General features: G+C 38.0%; 1 long non-coding RNA gene across 1 annotated transcript in view; it reads right to left on the bottom strand.

Moving 5' to 3' along the window:
- LOC127018633 (uncharacterized) overlaps positions 1–21276 on the bottom strand; it is a 53960-nt gene that overhangs the window by 18959 nt on the left and 13725 nt on the right. Inside the window, exon 2 of the long non-coding RNA XR_007766797.1 lies at positions 5214–5281. This is a non-coding gene — a long non-coding RNA (uncharacterized LOC127018633). The remainder of the gene's footprint in view (positions 1–5213; positions 5282–21276) is intronic.

Consider the following 21276-nt stretch of genomic DNA (forward strand, 5'->3'; position numbering starts at 1 on the left):
CACCACACAGCTTGGTGGCGTCAGCAAACTTGCTGAGGGGGCACTCAATCCCACTGTCCATGTCACCAACAAAGATGTTAAATAGCGCCGGTCCCAATACTGACCCCTGAGGAATGCCACTCTTCACTGGTCTCCACTCAGACATTGAGCCATTGACCACAACTCTGAGTGCGACCATCCAGCCAATTCCTTATCCACCGAGTGGTCCATCTGCCAAATCCATGTCTCTCCAATTTAGAGACAAGGATGTCATGCAGGACAGTGTCAAATGCTTTGCACAAGTCCAGGCAGATGACGTCTGTCGCTCTTCCCTTATCCACTAACCCCATCGTAGAAGGTCACCAAATTTGTCAGGCATGATTTGTCCTTAGTGAAGCCACGTTGGCTGTCACCAATCACCTCCTTATTTTCCATGTGCCTTAGCACAGTTTCCAGGGGGATCCACTCCATGATCTTGCTGGGCAGAGGTGAGACTGACTGGCCTGTAGTTGCCCGGGTCTTCCTTTTTTCCCCTTTTTAAAAATGGGGGTTAGGTTTCCCCTTTTCCAGTCAGTAGGAACTTCCCCAGACTGCCACGACTTTTCAAATATGATGGATAGTGGCTTAGCCGCTTCATCCACCAGTTCCCTCAGGACTCGCGGATGCATCTCATCAGGTCCCACAGACTTGTGCACCTTCAGATTCCTTAGATGGTCTCAAACCTGATCTTCTACAGTGGATGGTTCTTCATTCTCCTAGTCCCTGCCTTTGCCTTCTGTGACTTGGGCAGTGTAGCTGGAGCACTTGCTGGTGAAGACTGAGGCAAAAAAGTCACTGAGTACCTCAGCCTTCTTCATGTCCCAGGTAACGAGGTCTCCTGTTTCCTTCCAAAGAGAGCCCACAATTTCCCTAGTTTTCCTTTTATCACGGATGTATCTATAGAAGCTTTTCCTCATTGCCCTTGATGTCCCTGGCCAGATATGACCTATTCAAGCAACCTTACTGTTGCATGCATACTGTGTGATTAAGGAAAAGCAATTAGCAAACCACACCTGAGAAGCATGATCACAAAACTCTACCTTGAGGGCAATTAAAGAAAAACACTAGGAAGCCACATCTGGAAAGCATTATCAGGAAACTATTTTAATTAAGAAGAAAACAGGAGTCTCCTAATAGGAGACCAATCAGCCATTGTAAAGGGGTCAAACAATCTATGTATAGAATAGTACAAACCTCTTAAAGCTGCCCATAACAGCTTAGGCAGAGCTGTCTTTAGGTTGTCAGCAAAAAAAACCCCAAACATTAGCTGCATGGTGACCAGTGCTTGAGAATCAGAAATAGAGACCTGATCACTCTGGTATCCTGTAATGTTCAATATTTTAGCATTATCTTATCAATTAAGTGAAGCATACTACAAAGCCTGTTTATAGTCCACTACCTCATCCTCATTGCTAGGTGGTAATTTGGATCCAAGAATATTTCTGTAGGGAAGAAGAGTAGGCATATGGGAAAGTAGGGCAATAAATATGGCCTTTGAGACAGCTCATTCCACTAACAGATAAGATTCCTGATGAAGAAAAAGGCTGTTTAAGGTTTACAGGTGATTTGAGAACCTGTGAATATTATGAATATGTAGTTAGTGGCACTTTCCAGAAGTGGAGGGATAATTCTCATTTCCAAGAATTTCTAGGCAAACTCCACAAGTGCTGAATTTTCCACATCTTTGAAATAACTTAGAGTATGAATATATCAAAGTTCTCACTTGCTCCTAATATGACTAGAATACAAGTACATAATCAAGAAATTCCCATGATGCTAAAAACAAAAGTGTAACTGCCTTAAGTTTAGGCACCTATTAGTCTAACAAACAATGCTTACAGCACTCACTGAAGAATTTCAAAGAAAGGGTCTTTCAAGATAGCATATTAAATGTAAATCTTTAAGACCTCTAATTCATGCTTTTCACTTCACTATTCACATGAGTCACATCTATGGTCTCCTAGACTAGAAAGAGACAAGACAAAATTTTACTTCAGTGTCACTCAGGGTAGAGGACTGAATCCAGATCACCAGACAGCATTTTAACCTTCAGACCATACTTCATTTCCTCTCTATTATAGTTACTAAAAGTGACTGATAGGAAAATAAAATTCTTCCTCTCTGCTGACTGAATTAGTTCTGAGTGTGTAGCATCTTTACTGTGCAGCATCCTTGTTGTGCTTGCTGTTACAAAATCCTGTGGCCCAAGTGACACATACTTTCAGATCTCAGCAAGTAACAGGACTTCTTTGTTAAGCCCATTCTACCACTTCAAATACCCTTCTCATGATCCACCCGATAGGGTGACCTGCAATACTGAGGATGTGGATTCTTAAAATTCACCAGTATTTCATTTCCAGCTTATGTGCTGAATAAGTAGCAGTTAACATTTAAAATAAAGTACATAAGTTTAGCTAGGAAATTCCTACAAATGTCAACAAGAATAAGAGAAAAAAATTCACTGCATAAGCACCTAAAAATACTTCCCAGACAGTATGAGACCAGACTAAATTCTGGTCTTATACTGGTAGCCATGGCTAAATGAATGCATAAGTAAGTTCAGCCAGCACGTCTGACACTGGCTATGCTTTCTTCAAGTCCCAGAGTCAGCCTCTTGCAGTACTGCAACCTGGAATCTACCTCCAAATGCTAGTGCTCAGTTTCTTCTCATCTATCTGACCAATGTACATCTCCCACAGCCAGCTGAACCACAGCATGCAAACAAGTATGACAAGAAAGCTTGAGAAGGGAGAAGGTATCCATTATTTACCCAGAGACCCTGTTGTGTTAAGTACTTTCCAAATACAGAAGAGGCAGATGGTCTTTTTCCCCAAGAGTTTATAAGCTCTGTATGAAGCAAAGCATGACTAGACAAGACAGTGGTGCAGAACGAATGCAGAAGGAGGAAACTGTATCTGCAATCAGTCAGAAATGATCCTCTCTGGTTCCCACTTCCTTTTATTTCCATTGTTAGCACAGAGCCATCTCAACACCAAGCTGTTCATAACACTACGTAAAGGAAGACAACAGCTTCCCCATGCTGTTTTCTAGCCTAAAAAATGACTCTGTATAGGAGACGTACATCAAGGAAAAAGTGATTTTGCTTAAAAAGGTATAATTTGGATCATTTTCCCCATTTAGTGGGACAATGGATTCACGTGAATGGGCTTAAAAGCTAAGTGCACCCCATATATGTCTGCAGGTTTATAGTCCAAGTCATAAATAAGACAGAAATTTTTTGTTAGAACAGCTATGAAGTTATTATTCACCAACATAATAATTTCAGAAAAAGGAAGTGGTATGTGTTTTAGAAGATACTATTTCAAAACAATCTTTATACTGTAAGAGATTAATACTTCTACTGTTCACTGTATTCATTTACTTTCAGAAGTACTATTTTAACATTTAAAAATATTTTACAAACATTTTTATACTTATTATTACACATTTAAATGTATCTTCGTATATTTTTAAATATATTTTGTGTAAAGCCACAATTAAAACAGTAATTTTGGTTAGAACAGCATTGCAAAAGGATTAGTTTGCTTCCAGCTACACACTAGCGCTGTACCCTTATATCAGTGATGCAAATGGACGCTGAGACCCACCCTTCTATTTTTTTATTTTAATTCAAGAGATACCTACAATTTAATCCAAACTGACCCTACTTAATGCGTAACTGACAGCAGTTCTCTATCCCTGTGAAAGACATTACAAAAGTAGAAATAATGTAAGACATTTTGTGAGAAGAAATTGATGGCATAAAATTTTTGTTCTTCTGCTGAGGTCAGGCAGGTAACTTTAATTCTCCAAGAAGCATTCTTATCTTTCTAATCTATTTTCTACTTCTTCAAAAGTAGAGTTGCTTATACAGTATAGAGTAAAAGTACTCATATAATTCTATATGGAAAAATTCCACATTATTTACAATTATTTCTATTTTACTGTAAAGAAAGCATTCTGTAAATTGCCGAGTCTCAAGCCTAATCTTTGATACAGGCTGATTTTAAGAACTGGAATTTCTCTTCCATCCTGCCTTGGTGCCAGACTATGCTGACAGCACAGACTGCAATAGGTAATGTCTTGAGGAAGAGGCAGAAGGTACAACATCGGTAGTAGGCTGGAGTTGACCAGATCACAACAGAAAGAAGTTCTGCTCATTACTCAAGAACAGTAGAGAAAATAGTGACCAGAAACTAAGTGAAGCCATCCCCTTACCATCAAAACATACCTGCCTTATCAGTCACATTGACATTAATTCAAGATAGACTAAGGTACAAAAGACAATGAGGATTCAGCCTTCAGAGAAATGGACTAGATTTCCCAATAAAGTCTTTCCCATTTCTAATTCCTATTATTGTATGATATTGGGAAGCTTCTTGCAAATGACACTGTGGGTACACATCAGCCACCAGAAAAATCAGCCTCCAAGAATAAGTCCTCCACCTGTCTTATGCGGATAACTCACATGTATAAGCGAAAACTGATGTGATGTTCCACTATTGCAAGAAATACAATGGTAAAACGCAAACAGGATGTTAGAACAGCATAGCCAGGACCACCAGTTGTAGGTACTAGCACATAAAAGGGTGATGTCATTTGCTCCGATTTAGTGGTGTTTGAATTCCAGGTACTTGTTTTCAGCTAACTCAAAGGACTTTTGTCTTGAATCTGGGCCGTCTCAACCTCACTCCCCCAGATTTGCAGCAACAGGCCACAACCATCTTCCATCACATCCCTGGAAGAAGCACAGCTACTCCACTTCAAGTGCATTACTTCTAAGGAGCTGACATTTTCTTACCAATGTCGACTGTGATAGTCATAGATGGAGAGTATTGATCAAAAATATTACTCTGACACATTAAACATAGCATATGAACTTATCTCAAAAATGAAGAATGTGGCAAATCTACTAGTGTCTTCTTGAAAACCACATCATCATACATGCACTCATGCATTCACAAGTAGAGTGCACTACAGACAGCTGCCTTAATCTTCAGTTGTAATTTAATAATAAACTGTACTTGTTACTAGCATTTGGAAACATTATCTTGAGAAAGAAGTGCAGAGTAGATTTCATTTCAATATTATGAATATCTTATATTTTCATTGAAGGGAAGCTTCAGTCTATTTTTGTCTAAATTACATTTTAGAAAATAAAGTATTACTGAAAAAAATAGAGGCTTTGATCTTACCTCAAATTTAGCCAAGACTGTCTTTCATGTTTCATTTCTTATAATGCACTGCAAAAGCACAGAACCACCTGAAGTCATAAAGACAGATTAGAAAGTGGTGAGAAAACCATCTTGGTATCACAGGTCTTTTATTTCCCCTTACAGTTACTAACATGGATGCAAACACAGTCAAATTACCTGTTTCTCCAAAACCCATGTGTCTTCCATATGTCTAAGACAATTTGCTGTGATGCATGTCAGTAATCAGACTATTCAACTATATATTTTAGCATAAAGAATTCAAGATTTCGGTTTTTGACAAGTTCTCTACTTTTATGACATCATATTTGAGCTTTTAGATGAAAAGTTAACTAAGAATATTAATGCTCCGAGCATCTATAATTAAATTAACAATTAATTGATTACATCTTTCCTTTTCCCTTGGAAAAAAGGTAGCGTTCAAATTAACTGAACAAATCTGTGCTGTGCATCTCTCCCCTTGTGAGTCTTGTTTCCTCCATTCTCTGCCATACACTTAATGCTTTCCAGCTTAACAGCTATTACTCCTGCCTTTGCTAGAGGCTCAGCAGACAGCCATGACCTTTCCCAGGGAGACGGGGCAGCACCAGCCCTCTGTTGCTACCTCTCCCCAGCACAGCGATGATGGGGAGAGCCAGAAAGGACTCACGACATCGTGGGCCAGTCTTCAGGCAGAAAACTGAGCCCATAATCATCCAATATAACATGAAATAATATATGTGTTGCTGTTTGTTAAACTATCCTTGGTATCTGTGAGAACACATTTCTACAACAGCAACCAAATGCACTGCCCCAGAAGAGAAACCACTGTGTTGGTAGGGCTGAGCAACGAGGAAGGGTGGACTGAGAGAGTGACATGCTATGTTTAACAGGTTTCGTTTCACCCATCAAGTACATACCCATCACTGCCTGATAAGCACTACCCACCCTGACCCTGGGCTACACCACTGCCGCCTGCCCCCCCCCCCCCCCCAACATTTTTCCTTGATTGAGGAAAAATCATTGTCATGCTGAAGTTGAGAAAACTATTAAAATATAAGATACAATAAATTTGTTTCAATAATACATAAAAACCTGCACCATCTCAGCTGCTCAGCCTGAGGCTGGAATGGAGGCCAGTAGTCCACTTTCACCTGCACTCCTTCCTTTTCAAATATTAACAGACTGGTCAGCACAGCCTAGCCACTCTGCAAGTTTCCTGTTAGCCCCAGCTGTATGTGTAATGAAGGCACATCTGCTCAAAATGTAATACCTTGATTCAAATAAAATACGATACTTCATCTTTTGTCCTCTCCAAGCACCTTCCCAAAATGTCTCCCAAGATGAGAAAAACTTCGAAGTTTGAAAACTACTATTTCACTTCTTTCCTGACTTCTCCATCACATTATTTAACTAATTCCTGCTCATCCAAGCAGCTCCAATTAAGTATACAACACTGCTCCAAGTAAGCACAAGCTATTCCTTTCAGCTGGGAAATAAAACAGTGCAAACTGGCATTTCCCACAATGTTATTTATGCCTTTTGCATCCCCTTAACTTCATTTTTCAGCTGAAATATCAGTTATTAGCTTAAAATAATGAGCTGATAATGAATTCCAAAAAGTGTGCAACCAGAACCATTACATGGCACTCTGAACTCCCATTCCTCCTCAAATCCTGAAGACTGGCCTTAATGTTCAAGTGTCTCCATGTGACTAATTACAAGTTTTCTGACAGAAAAGCAGATGTATTATGTTTCAGTATTCTTGCTTCTAAATAGCTTTCAAGTGTTTGGGCCACACACTGGTGTTGAATTTGAATGTGCTAAATTAAGCCATGCAACAGGAAAGACACATATCCTTAATTCATTAAAGTTCTCAGTCTAGATGCATAAAATGCTACATCAGGAGAAAAAAAAAAAACAAAACACAGTAGGTCTAAGCATAGGGCACAGAAAATGCAGGTCTTCTGCATAAAAACACCGTCTCAACTCAAGCAGGCAAGTGGCCTGAAAAGGCTGAACTGACCAACACTAAGTTGCACTTGCATTCCCTTTCCTCTTACTCCAGCACACCACTTTCCCATCAGCTCAGGCCCCATATTCCCGGCCCCCCTTCTCCTGAATATCTTACAGCACACATCTCAATTTCCCTGCCCAAGGCAGTCACACTTCAGACACAGCACATAAGTACCAGGATCTGGGCAGTGAATCAGTTTTCCCAGCAACAGCAGACTGTCTACAAGCTCCCTAGTAAAGCTAGCAAGTGCAAGAGTATGGGGAAGACAACTAGAAGGCACCGCCTCTGTGAATGAACAATGGAGGAACACAGCATGCAGCGGGTTACCATTTCACTAGTATATGCTAAAGCAGATAGTGGTTCAAATCAAACTGTAAAATAAGGATCCTCTGGGAAATAAGCCTTTAAAGGTAACTTAAGCTGGGGAAATAAAAATTCAGGTCATCAAATCAGTAGTCACTTGTGAGGATTTTGCTTTTACACATTCTAGCTATGGTTCTTATCCTATTTATCATTAAAATATTCATGTTAATTCCAGCAGACAAAGATTGGTACTCCTGTATGTAGAGACAGATATCTACCTTTTACGTATCCTACTCAACATGTTTGAGGGATCCACTCAAAATAGATTTGTATGAGATTTACTTGAATGATGCTCTCTGTCCTTTAATCTCACCATAATAGATGGTAGCTTTCAAGAGATTTCAAATGCACGGTAACATTTACAATATGTCAAGTTTTCAGGGGCTGTAGAGACTGAAATATATGCTTTTAATTTACTCTGAAATGCAACGTTTTCTAGATTTTGTTTGAGCAATTTCTGCTTCAGAAATTGACATCTTTCCATCTGCTCGCTTATTTTAGCGATTCATGATTAATTTGGGCTGGCTTGTTACCATTGAAATTTATGCAGAATTAAGATCATGTTTATCCCATCGCCTGGAGTTGCACAGGCTGTTTGTACACCCTAGTGGAGAAAGGTGACCAGTGCACTCTTCCAGAGAAACCCTACAGAATAAGCAGCTGTTCTGTTAATAAGCAGAATATTAAGAGTATGATACAAACCATAGAATGAAGCAAAATAACCACTGAGGCAGACCTGCAATATCCAAATTGTGGTGAACTGATTTATGTGAAATGGAGTTCCAAAATGTGTGCAACTTGAGAAAGCAGCATCGAAGTCTATGAAGACAGTGACATTAATTTACATTTGAAAACACGCCTAATTGTCATCCTTGAAATCCCTCTTTCTTACATCTCTTACAAAGGCTGCAGAAAATGTGCTCCTCAGTATGCAGCAAGCATGATATTTCTGATCATATTGCCAGTATAGCCATTTCTCTTTCTTCATCATTGCAGTTTGTTGCTTCATTTCCTCAAAATCCACAGAACATGAAAATAACATATACTTATGTGAGTAAAATAATCTACCAGTATGTTCCTTGAAAACAGAAGTCCTACATAACTGAATTCCTGTAAAAATATAAATTAATACTAATGGGAACTTCAGATAATTAGTCACTCAACTCAGTTTTCATCCGAGTTACAGAACTTTGTTGTTCATTACAAAAGAAATACAAAGATAGTTTCAAGTTGAAAAAACTCTTTTCTATACTTTTCCATCAAAACACACGTCACAATAACAAGTTCTGCAACAGCAATTTTCCTTAGTTCTTACACTACCCTATAAAGAAGATAAGAGTAGTTACGGGTTTTTTCTGGTTTTTATGTAATTGTTATAATTTTTTAAACAAACTCACTCTTGTCCTAATATGTATTTTATCCTATCATAAGGTTAAAATATGATATGCCTCATTTATTTTACTCAAGCTGAAGTTTAACCAAATCCTTGTATTAAAAAAATTATAGTATCATAACTAAAATTTTTTTATAATTCCATGTTGTTATTATATCCTTAAGCTTCATCTGCAGTACTATCTCTCTAATATAGATACTGTAGTTGATCGTTGTTTATTTTTCTGCTGTAATAGAATAGCCGTCATAAATTTCAGTTTACTGGAACATCACACCATAAGGTAATAATTCCTTTTCAACATTTCAGTGTCAAGTTTCCTGTTCCATCTATTCTTAAAATAAAAGTATAGGAGCAGCTTGAAAATCAGGCCTAAATTCTGCACATGGACACGATGCCTGCGATGTCCATCAGTCATCTTGTCCTTACCCCAATATGTTTTGGGCCTATGAGTCTCAACCAAATCTGGCAACAAATTTCCCATCTTCTGTATGAAGGAGCAGAGAAAATGCTCCTGATGAAAGGCTGCATCTTAGGTTCACTCTTTACTACAGATGAGGAAATCAACATACAAACTCATCCTCAGGCTATAAAATCCCAGGAGAACAGGACTCTGGTGTCACTGCTAATGGAAATACTTGCTGAGTGATCTCTACAGCCCAGATCTGGGGACTGTTAGACAAATATGATTATAAATACTTATTCTGATTACAGGTTTTTCTTAACCATTTATTGCTGATAACTGTAAACTCTTCTATAGTACAAATCACTAAGTGCTCGCAGTTAAATATTTTTAAACCACAAAAGTTTACTTGCAAGTCCTGAATGAAGGTTTACTACATGGCAGCACAGCTGTTAATCCAACCAGTTCCATTCTACCTAACCATAGAAGAAACCCTGCTGGGGCAGCTGTGTCTCATTCAGCCACCATGTGTTAAACCTTCTTCCTTCACAGACGTAAGACTTTCAGGTTGTTGTTCTACTGGATTTGCTCTAAATATGCTTTAAAAGAACAAGGAGACAAATTGAAGAGACAAATTATTTTTTTTTAAGCTGCAATAAAATCTAGAGGTAGTTTAAAATGAAGATCTATGGGGAAATGACTAGATAATGCTGAAGACACTGAGAGCCTATTCACCATAGCTCAATTGGTGGAACTCAATACAGAACTTAGCTCAGTCCTCACAAATTGATAGATGAATACATTTTCCCAAAATTATTTTTATAGTACAGAATGTTGCTGTATCTGAAGTCATAAGATAGCATTTGAAAAGAAACACTTTTGTACAAATTGAATATTTTATCTATCTTTTGTAATGGTTCTTAACATAGGAAAGGTGAACATCAACTCTTGTAAGCCTTGGCACAATTCTGCAGAAAAGAACGTTTCCCTAAAACATTGCAAAAGACAAACTGCTTATAATTGTAACAGAATTTATAACAAGAGGTGAAGTAAACACTGGCAAAGCTGTTACCTGGTCTGCTTTCTCCTGCTTTTAATGCAATATAATAACCAATTGACATTACGACACAAGTCTTATGAGAAACACGAAGCTCAAATACTAAAATTGTAGATGACTGTTTCTAAACTAATCTAAGACAAAATATTATTCTTCCTGAATTAATCCTCATGAATATTTCCTGACATATTTAACACTTAGGAATTTTTCTCATTGAAGGTGACAAATTTTGCTTTTCACTAACAGAGGAAACCATCCTTGAGACTTGGAGTCATTAGAAACAAACATCTTAATGTTATCATAGGCTTCATCTGAATATATCAATCTCTTATCCTACTTTTGTTCACAGTAAACTCAGTGCATGTGCTATTATTAGATCTGCTAGTTGCATACAACCCACTACAGTAATAAGACCAAAATGGCTCTAAGAACAGTCACATTCTCCAAAATGCTTCTGTTATTATCCACTTGCAAATCTGACAAATACAAACACAAATGTAGTGGCTGAGTTCCATTTATAGACAGCAGACTGAGTCCTGGTATTTCTATTTGCTCCATTTACACCATGTTTCCCCCACAACCATCTCTCAAAATCTGGAAAAACAATGAGTGCGCTCTTCCAAGCATACCATCTGCACAAGGGATCAAACAACCCTAAAAGTAGCATCAGAGCAACTTCTGTGAGCACTGTGAGATTGCACAGATGATGCCTTTATCTGTGAGAACCACAGGCTGTAAAGAGCCCCTCTGAAAGACATGCATCCCTCTAAGAGCTTACTCATTTCTTAATGGATGAGATACATTTTTGATCATATAGATAAGAGGTAATGGCTACCACTATATTTGGGTGCCTTTTATAAATGGTTAATCCTTTCCCTGCCAGATAATGAATTAAAACCAGCTTTCTTAAATAATCAGGTTTCTCAACATTGCATGTACATTTATTTGTCATCAGAATTTTTCACAACTTCATTTAGACAGGCACTTTTTCAAATCCATCCTATCCTTCACAACTTACGAACAGTTGCCCTCCTTCTGTTGGCCTTGATCCACAGTAATATGTCGAAAATAGAGATCCATTTTTCTTGCCAGACAGGGTGGATGGTTATCTGAAGTGAAAAGTTTCATTTCCCAGCATCTTTCATTGAAACTATTGCCTGATAATTATACAGAATAGGAAGTAACCATTCATCAAATACATAATATATCAATTTATCATGGTGATTCTCTCCTTCATGTGAAACATGAGAACCAGAGTGAATCAGCCAAACTAAACTCCATCACATCAAAGCTTAAAAAAAAAAAATCAAATGGATAAAATGCATTTTCCTCATATGGCAGAATGATTGAGGCCCTATAGATGTTAAACTACCTTCTGTCATCATAGGAGATTAAAATAATCTCATATCCTTACAATTCAAGCCAGTATAAATTTACTGGCAATTTAAAATTATTAAATGTTATCTGACTGTTAAGTGTGGGTAACAAATAAGATTTTTCATTCCCATGCTACCACAGGCAATTTCGTTAAAGTAACATTTGAAAGGGAAAACCTTGCATTCCACAAACAAATCCATCTAAACAGACCCTATTAGCTGAAAATATATATGCATACATTTGCTGTAGCAATATCTAACCTTCGGCATCTCCTCAACATAAAATCATCATAAATGCTTTAGTGGATTTGTCACTTCTGGCTGGCCTAACATTACTTGACTCATACAATTACATCTTAGACCAGCTAAAAAAAATTAAAATATATTTCCTACTGTCTCGATTCTCTATTGTTGCCTATTGGAATGATGTCCACAGAGCATTTGTCATCATGTACAACAGGTGCCAAAGCATGCATAAAGACGTCATTTCTGAACAGGACACATTTTTCTGACCAGTCAAGTTGCTCATAAAGAAAACGACTTAAATTATCTGGATAAATAAGTACAAGATTGAGCCATCTGGCAGTATCTGAAATCAAGGTCTGTGGAGCAGTTTGGTCTTCGTAGGACTGATTTCTACTTAGGGAAGTACAGGAGAAGCAGTCAGAGGATAACAGTCATGCCTGCTCTGACCCTTTTTGCTACCTACCAGGAAGAGTTCATACTGGCAAAGTCACTCCCGTTCCTCTGACCATTATATCTGTGACCACTGTCTCCATCCTGTCCTTTTCCATGACTGCAGAGGGACTGGGAATGTGATAGGAGTGCAGAGAAACACATGCCTCTGCCAAACACCCTTCCCACTCTGTTTTGTCACAGGACTGTGCAGAAACTACCAAAGCTCACTTTCTCCGACAAAATGGAGGTGAGACAGATTTTAAAACTGTTTAGAGTATAGAGGTACCTGACCCCAAATCCTGCCCAGATTTACAGCAAGCTGAGGAAACAGTGGCAAGTTTTGTGTATGTCAGAACTACGTCGAACTCATAAGCACAAGTTTAGTCCAACGAATTTACAATAGTGAAGTATCACAGTCAGATTGTTTTCACATTATTTTTAGATAACCATTTACTTCTGAGGACGCGTGTTAAATGTCTAACAGGCAGCCAAGTGCAAGGGCAGGCAGAATCTCAATAGCCAAGTGAAGATATTTTATACCTTTGAGAAATAGTAACTATTCTTTTATTCTTACTACTGGATAAGAAGCAATTCTTTCTATGCTTCTCCACAATTTTCTGTGATCACGCCATTCTCACATGAAGAGGGACTTATCCCAAAGTCACCAAGTCCGGCAAAAATCTATCATGCATGTACTTTGGCTTGTATACTTCTACAAGAAAATTCACTGAGGAAGAATAAGTGTGCCTGAATAGCAGAGGTACATGACCATGCCACACAGCAAGCCACACTGGAGGGCTACCACCACTCCCAAGCATCAGAGCCAAATCTCCCTGCCCTCTTCTCACTGTGGAGGTGGGGAATCTCTTTTTAGGTCTTTCAGACATTTTACTGAACTTTGCCCACTGTCTTAGATTCAAGCCTTATTCATTTGACCTCTTATTTCCCTTTGGGTATATGTTCACTGTTAATGACAGTTCTTTATCTAACATTTTTGTTGGCTTAATAAGCGAACTACTAAGTGCTTTTAAAAAAAAAAAAGGCACAAGAGCAAGCTCGTTTCCCCAGATACCCCATTAGGGGCTCTACACAAAGAAGTAGCTTTCCTGTAGGGAGGATGCTGACACCTGAACCTACCTGAAAGACACTGGGATAGAGATTCCTGATTTTCTGACATTAATTCTTTTGATTAAAACACACACCTTCCCATGGCTTCCCGCCCTTCAGTACAAGACATTTCTGGCCTGTTATGACCTAAAATACAGTTTGTACATGAAGTACAGTACACAACCTGCTGCAGAATTTCTTCCCAAACTCCTGTTACTGAGGTATAGGAAAGCATTTAAGAAAGTGGAATTAATCATAAGAACTGCATTAGCAGTGCTTGTGTAGGACATCATCCAAAACTGATGTCAAATTCCTTTACTTCCAGGGCTTTGTTGTGCTGCTCTAATCCCTCAGCATAACAACACAAATGCTCAGGTACTAATTCTTTGTACAATTAATAATTAGTGACAAGAATTCAGCAATCATCTTTATTTTTGCCCAAGGCTTTAGTCAATTTACATTCTAAGAATTCAATAAATTATTAGAATATATATTTTTATAGTGGTTCATCCTGTAAAAGCAATGATTATACAGATAAATAATATAGTTTATACTAATACTTTTTAATAAAGAAGATATTTTGGTAAATATTTGCTGCAATAAAATTTTAAATTATTTTCTGAATATATCTATATTCCATAGAGACACACATACAAATTGTGTTTGTATACATCAGCAAGCCTTTAGTCAATTGAGTAGATCCACTGATTGATTACACAGAAGTAAAAGGATTCACAAAGTGGTGAAACAAAAACATTATTTCCTTGTCCTGATCTTCTAGACGCACTACTAAGGCCAGAGTCCCAAACTCAACAGGGATGCAAGGGGGGGGGGAACGGGACGGGACAAAAGGAGGTCATAAAGGTAAACTTTTTGTGTTACAGCTAATGGGTAAGTCTACACTAACATTTTAGCTTGGGCTGGGAATGCATTTTTGAGAGAATCCTATTGTCCCCCCCCCCCCCCCCAGCTCACCAAGTTGGGGTTCCAGCACCAAGCAGGCAGGCACACTCCCAGGGCACCCCAAAGCCACACATCAGGCTGCTGATGGGTGCTCAGTCCCACAACGAGACCACAGCCATGGCCCACAAAAAGGTGTCCCATATGCATGCCAGTACCACCCTCTTCCCACTGTAAAGACCTAGCACTATACAGATGCATCACTTCCTCGGGAAGGCACTGCCAGAGCCACCAGCATTAGCTACACCAGCACCTGCCCCAGTCCTCCTTCACATCTCATCTTGAATTGCATCTTTACTCTCACGACTTCTAACCTCCTCCTAAACTCTGCCATTAAATTTACTGTCCAGTCAAAAAAAGCCACTTTAGAAAACAGTACAAGATCCATGCTTTGTACTTATCCCCCCAGAGAATACATTGGGGATAAGTCTATTACTGCCAGGAATGCAGCAACTAAATCAAATAAGTTCAACACACTATCACCTCCAGTTTCCCATAGGCCTTTTCTTTTTAACCTAAGTCCTTCTCTCCGACCTTTCTTTCAATCTCTGGTTGTCCTTCATGTTTGCTATGCATTAAATGATTTCCACTCCCACTGGCCTCCACCCACAAATCCCTCAGACACAAGGTAGGGTATTTACTGTCACTTACATGGATGTTTTTGAGTCTCAACAGTGCATGTGTTGTCTTATGTGCTACTTCACTGTGGCAGTGATGCCCTTAAGTTAGAGAACTGCAACGTCAACTCTTAATTATACCAGCTCTTTGTGCCCTTTTAAAAGCAACTCCTGCTTCAACATCCTAACTCAGTGTTAAAATTTCATTTGTATATTGAAGGCTGATGGAACTAGTGTTCTTGTGAAAAAGGCTAGTTTGCAATATGTCTGAAGGTGGGACAGGTGACTGATTGCTCTAGCACAATCCTGGCTAGATATAGTGTGGAGATCAGTGAAACCTGAAGTGCCCTGAAGTGTCAGGTGGGGTCTCCCCCACTTCTTGCCCCAACTGTGTTTGCTCTGACAGTGGATCTCAGCCCCCTGAAATCTAAATGCCACCTTCCTTCCTTACCCTCCCCCGTCAGATCCCTGGTGATGCTCAGCTAAGGGGTTTAAGCAACTGAAAAGCTTTTCACTAATGGAAGTTTTAGATAACAGCTTCTTATGAAAAAGTAAAGTATAGCATACATTTTTACTTGTCAAGATTGTTTTGAAAAACTGAAATGAGAATTGCCATCAAGGGAGACACAGCTGCAAGATCTGGGCACAGTGACATCTTTGCCAGTTGATAAAATAAAAAAAATCTAAAATAGCAGCAAAAATAAAAGCAGCTAATAATTCCATGAAGACTTTTCTTAAAGCAAAATAATTCATTACATATTTAAATACATTTGATAATTTATTCAAGACAAATTATGAGTGTAAGCAAGAGAACAGCAGGGTGAATTCCCCTTTACTTCAAAAGAACCCTGTAATGTCAACATTTGAAGATGTTCTTTTTTCATACTTAATGAACAATTATACACTCACAGTCTAAAATGGCTTACTTTACACTAAGCAAGCCGCCTAGAAGGAAAAAAAGCGAAGTCCTCAAGAAAGTTCACTATGAATGAACTTTCATTTCACTGACTACTTGCAGCTACAAGAATAAAAGGTATCTAACTCTCCATCCGCATAAATTTATTTTGCAATAAATCTTCAAAAACATAAAGATACAAGCACCTCAGTATTGCAGTTGCACATAGCACAAAAAGCAGTTGAGCTTTCAGGATGCATTGCTTTACTTTCTGCCAGTAACATGAGGAGGACCACAAGATACATAGCTCCTTTTTGCCTCTTAGCTGTCGAAATGCAACATGAAGTACTCTAAAAATCTCCCAACTGCCTCTGGACTGAGGTAATCTTTCCAGGTTTGGATGCAGGAAGCAAAACTATTAGCATCTATCTAGAAACTTGTTATTCTTCTGGAGAGAAAAACAGTATGCAAAAAGAACACCTAAATACATAATGTAGATATACTATAGTGTACAACACTGTTGCCATAAAAGCTTAAAAAAAAATCACTGTTGCTCTGTTACAGTTTTTGCAGTTTTGTCTCAAACTATGAAGCAGCACCGGCTACCAGTGTTAGCAGATGGCAGCAGAGCCAGAGCCCTCCTGCAGATCCAGCAGGACTTTACCGCCCTCAATCAGCTCTGAAATCCAGCTTCAGGACTGCCAGGAAACAGCGTGCAAGGCCACAGATTTATACCACATCAGCTGGCTCTGAAGATTGCAGATTATTGGCTCAATAATCTACCAAGTTAATTGCTTACATGAAGAAATGTGCCATTTCTACAGCACTTTTTAATTGGCCATATAGAGTCAATATATTTATTTAGTTTCTGTTCATGGTTGTCATGGACAGTTAAAAATTAAAATTATTGGTGCTTTGGCATTCTAGAATAAGTACAATAGGTCAAAAATATGCTCGAGTGAAAAATACACTTTAACAGCTCCTGGAGTTTCAAGTCCAAAGGATTCTGCTTTAGGTGCTGTTTTCACTTTCCTAGATCAGGGAAGCATTGGACATTATTACATGGGTTGGATACTTTTGCTTAGAAATTGATGCTCTGAGCACTCAAAGTGCAGAGCTGCACCGCCTTTAAATGAAAAAATAGTTAAATTACGGCAATTTGAAGTCACACAAATGACATTGATTTCAAGGAACATTTGAGCACATACTCTGCCTTGCATCAAAGTGCTCTACTTACATTCAAATAAGCCCTCTTAAACTGAATGAAGCACAAGTTCAAGTGAATTACTGACCTGGAGCTTGAACGGTCACAAAATTTGGAATAGCATGTCCTTAGGGATTTATGCATTCAAACCACAGGAAGCTTTACATCTTTATAGGACAGTTACTGGCTTCTAAACACTACTATACTGAAAGCCTATGGTAACCTTCTTAGCAGAGCACTGTGCTACTTCAAACTTTCTAAGATACAGAGCACTAGTACAGGAGAATTTCATATTAATTTTGTGCTCTCCAGTATGTTTCATACCACTTTTGCAGATCGTGTTTCATTTTGGTGGTTTATTCCCTATATCCTTCAGTAACCTGATTTACACATCTTTTTAACCCTTTGGCAATTTCCCCGTATTTACCTATGCTAGAGTAAAACAAAAACTCAAAACACACACATCACTGTAGTTGCATAGGTTCTTAATTTACAAACATTTAGAAGGCAGACTTTAAACACACTGATGGATTTTCTCAGTCATTTCAATGTTAATTTTACTACTTCATCCAAAATACTAGTTCTCCGGTCCATTTAAGTAATTATTTTGTTGATACTGGATCTTTTCCTCAACTTCATTCCTCAATGCGTAGATGTAATTTTGAGCAGCCTATGTGGGGTTGTTTTAGAGCAGTAGCAAGCTTACTGAAACATCTAGAATTACAACTAAGGATTTAATAAAAATTTTGAAGTTTGCAAACACTAATGACTTATAGTTTAAGGTAACCTCTGGGAGATGGGACCAGTTTTCCAAAGGCAAGTTTACAGTTCCTATAACAGGATTATTTGCACTTTTCTCCTGACTGAAACGTTGCTCACAACAGGCGCCAGTAGAACACCCAATTAGATCTGGTACAGCCCAGCCTGATACGACAACTCCTATGCAAAACGTTCTCCAAAGAGTGTATTTCATTTTCAGATACATTACATTGCAGAGTCTTGCAAACTGATGTTGTGACCCAACCATACCATTTTACTGATATGATTAGAAACCTTTTTCTTTTAGTATTGTGTATTTTTCCTATCTGTCATGGAACATATCGGCATTATGCGGACTTGCATATTCCCCTTAAATGGGGCCCACCTGAAAGACTTTTGTGCCATTAACACCAGCTCAAGCTGATTCAGCCACAGTGCTGAAGTTTTGAACCTGAATGCGATGCACCATTGTAAGTTAATTTTGTTCAAGGCTGAGCAGAATCTGTTCTAGTCTGGTAAACAGTAATATAATTGCAGCCAAAGTTTACTTTTCATTTGAGAAGAGCTATGCAGTCATGAAAATATTCCATACAAACTATAATTAGGTGATATTGTGTAAGTCAAGCCACTCATGGAATAATTTAGCAAAGCCCACAGATTTTATTTGAGCCTTATGATTACTTATTACATTGCTTAATTAGCCATGAGGTATCAAGTTTAATATTGGTTCACAGTTTTCTACCCCCTAACAATTCTTTACAGCCAAAAAAATACTTACCAATGCATTTTCATTTAATAAAAAAAAAATCAACCACAAATACTCTAACTGTAATCCGTCTGTCCAATATTAATAAGACTACCACTGGAACATTGTTTTCCAGAAGAGGCATCCTACATTTTAATAAGTTTAAGAGTTTCAAACAACTTTATTCTTGTAAATATTTATATTAAGTGAAAGTGGAAATAGGATTTTTTTCCAGTAAGATGGATTTAATTACCATGATAAAGATGCAGCACATACCTGAATCAATCACTTACAAACTCAGTAAGAGCCAAACATTCTAAACAGACAATGAATCAAAGTCATTATGAATTTAGTCAAGACAGTTTGTCCTATTGTTGGAGATATACACGTGTAAGATACATTAATGTATTATATTCATAGTAACTGATTTCATATACCTTTAAAATATGAATAAGTTTTACTGTATTTATATCTAACAGAATGTGCATATCATCGTTGATTAGAAAACAGAAAAATATATGGAAATCAAAATAATTCATGTAGAGAGGTTATGAGATTGAATTCATATCCAATCTGCTGAAAAGAATTTTCATTTGAATCTAAACTCCAATTCACAATGCATAAACTATGGCTATTTATTACAGTGTTGTGTCATTTGTCACTTTTATAGAATCCACCACATTTTCCAGGCTATAAAATGCCTTAAAATTATGCAGCAATGATGTATGTTATCATTATTTTTCTTTGCCAATGTTCAGATTACATTCAGCAGCACAAAACAGGGTGATTTATAAACTGAATAAATAACAACATCCTTCAACAGTGTGTGTCTGTGGAAGCTTCATTTACTTCCTGATTCTAAACATTACATTCAAAACAAATATTTGATCAAATTAAGTTTAGAACATCTCATTGCACTGGACTGGTGCAAGTAACTGTAGAGACTGCTGAAAGAGCGTAACTTTCCAGCAAACATTTCAACAAGAGTGCACTGCTGCCAGCAACTGGCAACCAATTTCATTTACAAACAGATTCTCATTCAGAAGGTTAAAACAGCCACCATTAAAAGTCTGTATACTAGGTTCTGAATCTGAGAGTTTCTAAAGAAATGTATTCCTAAAGAAAACTATCCTTTAGTAGCAAATTTACTACAGTTCAGTCACTGTAAGTAAAGACTTGATATTTCTTTCCTTCAAAACTACTTTGATGGTTCAGTAATCTCAAACTTGTGAGCCCTTTTTAACTTTGTAGTTATCCCAGAGGGTCACTTTTGTGGAAAAAATCCTTTAGATTGTAATAAGGATGAAACCAATGAGGCTCTAGACAAATAATGAAAAGTTTATTAGGAAAAAGAGAAACTTGTAGGCCTGCCAAATCTCCATAGATGATTACAACCCCATAGAAAAGGTATTGTAATCTATTTAATAGCATGCTTCCTCCCCCTGAAAAAGTCATAACAAAGATATAAATACCTAGCATATATTCACTGGCCTCACTGCAAGCTAACACTGCTCGATTTCAGGGGATTTTTTTTTTTCTTGTAGGAATACAGCAAGTTACTCATACAAACACCACATCACACCTCTGTGCCTAGGAAGCACTTTGTGATGCTCAGGACTGGGATGCATCTACTTTCAGGCATCCACAAGTGACAGCATGGACCAGTGCAACCATTAGTCTGTTTTCCTTGAAAACAGTTTCTCTTGTTTTTATTTGAAATAGCACATTGCACATCAAGAAAGTAAAGTATCAGCTAAAAGTAAAAATACCTAAAACAACTCAGAAAGGAACCATTCTGACACCAAAAATAATTTGATTGTCTTCACATGCTAACAAGGATAATTACTAAATCACCTTACTCAATTACCAAATTGAGAACAGAAGAAAGTGGCCCCTCACAGATGAAGGTGATAAACCCTAATAATGCACACTCAACAGCAGTGGGTTCCTTCTGAGCAAGGGAAAATTGGCCCACAATTCTCTGGAGACATCACACACTAGACAGACTTTCCAGCATGAGTTTCTTAGAATAAAAATGTTTAGACGAGCTCAGAAAGGCACTCCAGAGGAAACATATGTTGTTCTTGGCTATAATGGCTGCTCTGATAATTAACTTTCACAAGGACTAAATGCATATCATTAAATATTACATGCATCTTCAAACAGTTGCTTCTAAATACATTTTTGTACATCAAGGTAAAGAGGAATTCAAATTAATTGCAACACTTTAAAGCTCATTTCTCCAACTCGCTACTTGTTCAGCATTTCCATTTAAATGACCATGCCCTTGTTTTACCTTCTGCTTTCTTGATGTGAAGTTTTTCAGAGATTATTAGGATGTCTGAAACAGGTTTCCAGAGAGCCACCTGCATCTTCCCAATAGTACCATAGGGCAGGTGGGAAAAAAAAAAAAAGGCAAGTCTGAGCCACATAGAAGAGACATGCACAAGGACATCACTCCACGGGACACCACTTGCCAGAAGTGACAGGAGGGT

Source organism: Gymnogyps californianus, chromosome 7 (assembly GCF_018139145.2).
Source record: "Gymnogyps californianus isolate 813 chromosome 7, ASM1813914v2, whole genome shotgun sequence".
Classification (NCBI taxonomy): domain Eukaryota; kingdom Metazoa; phylum Chordata; class Aves; order Accipitriformes; family Cathartidae; genus Gymnogyps; species Gymnogyps californianus.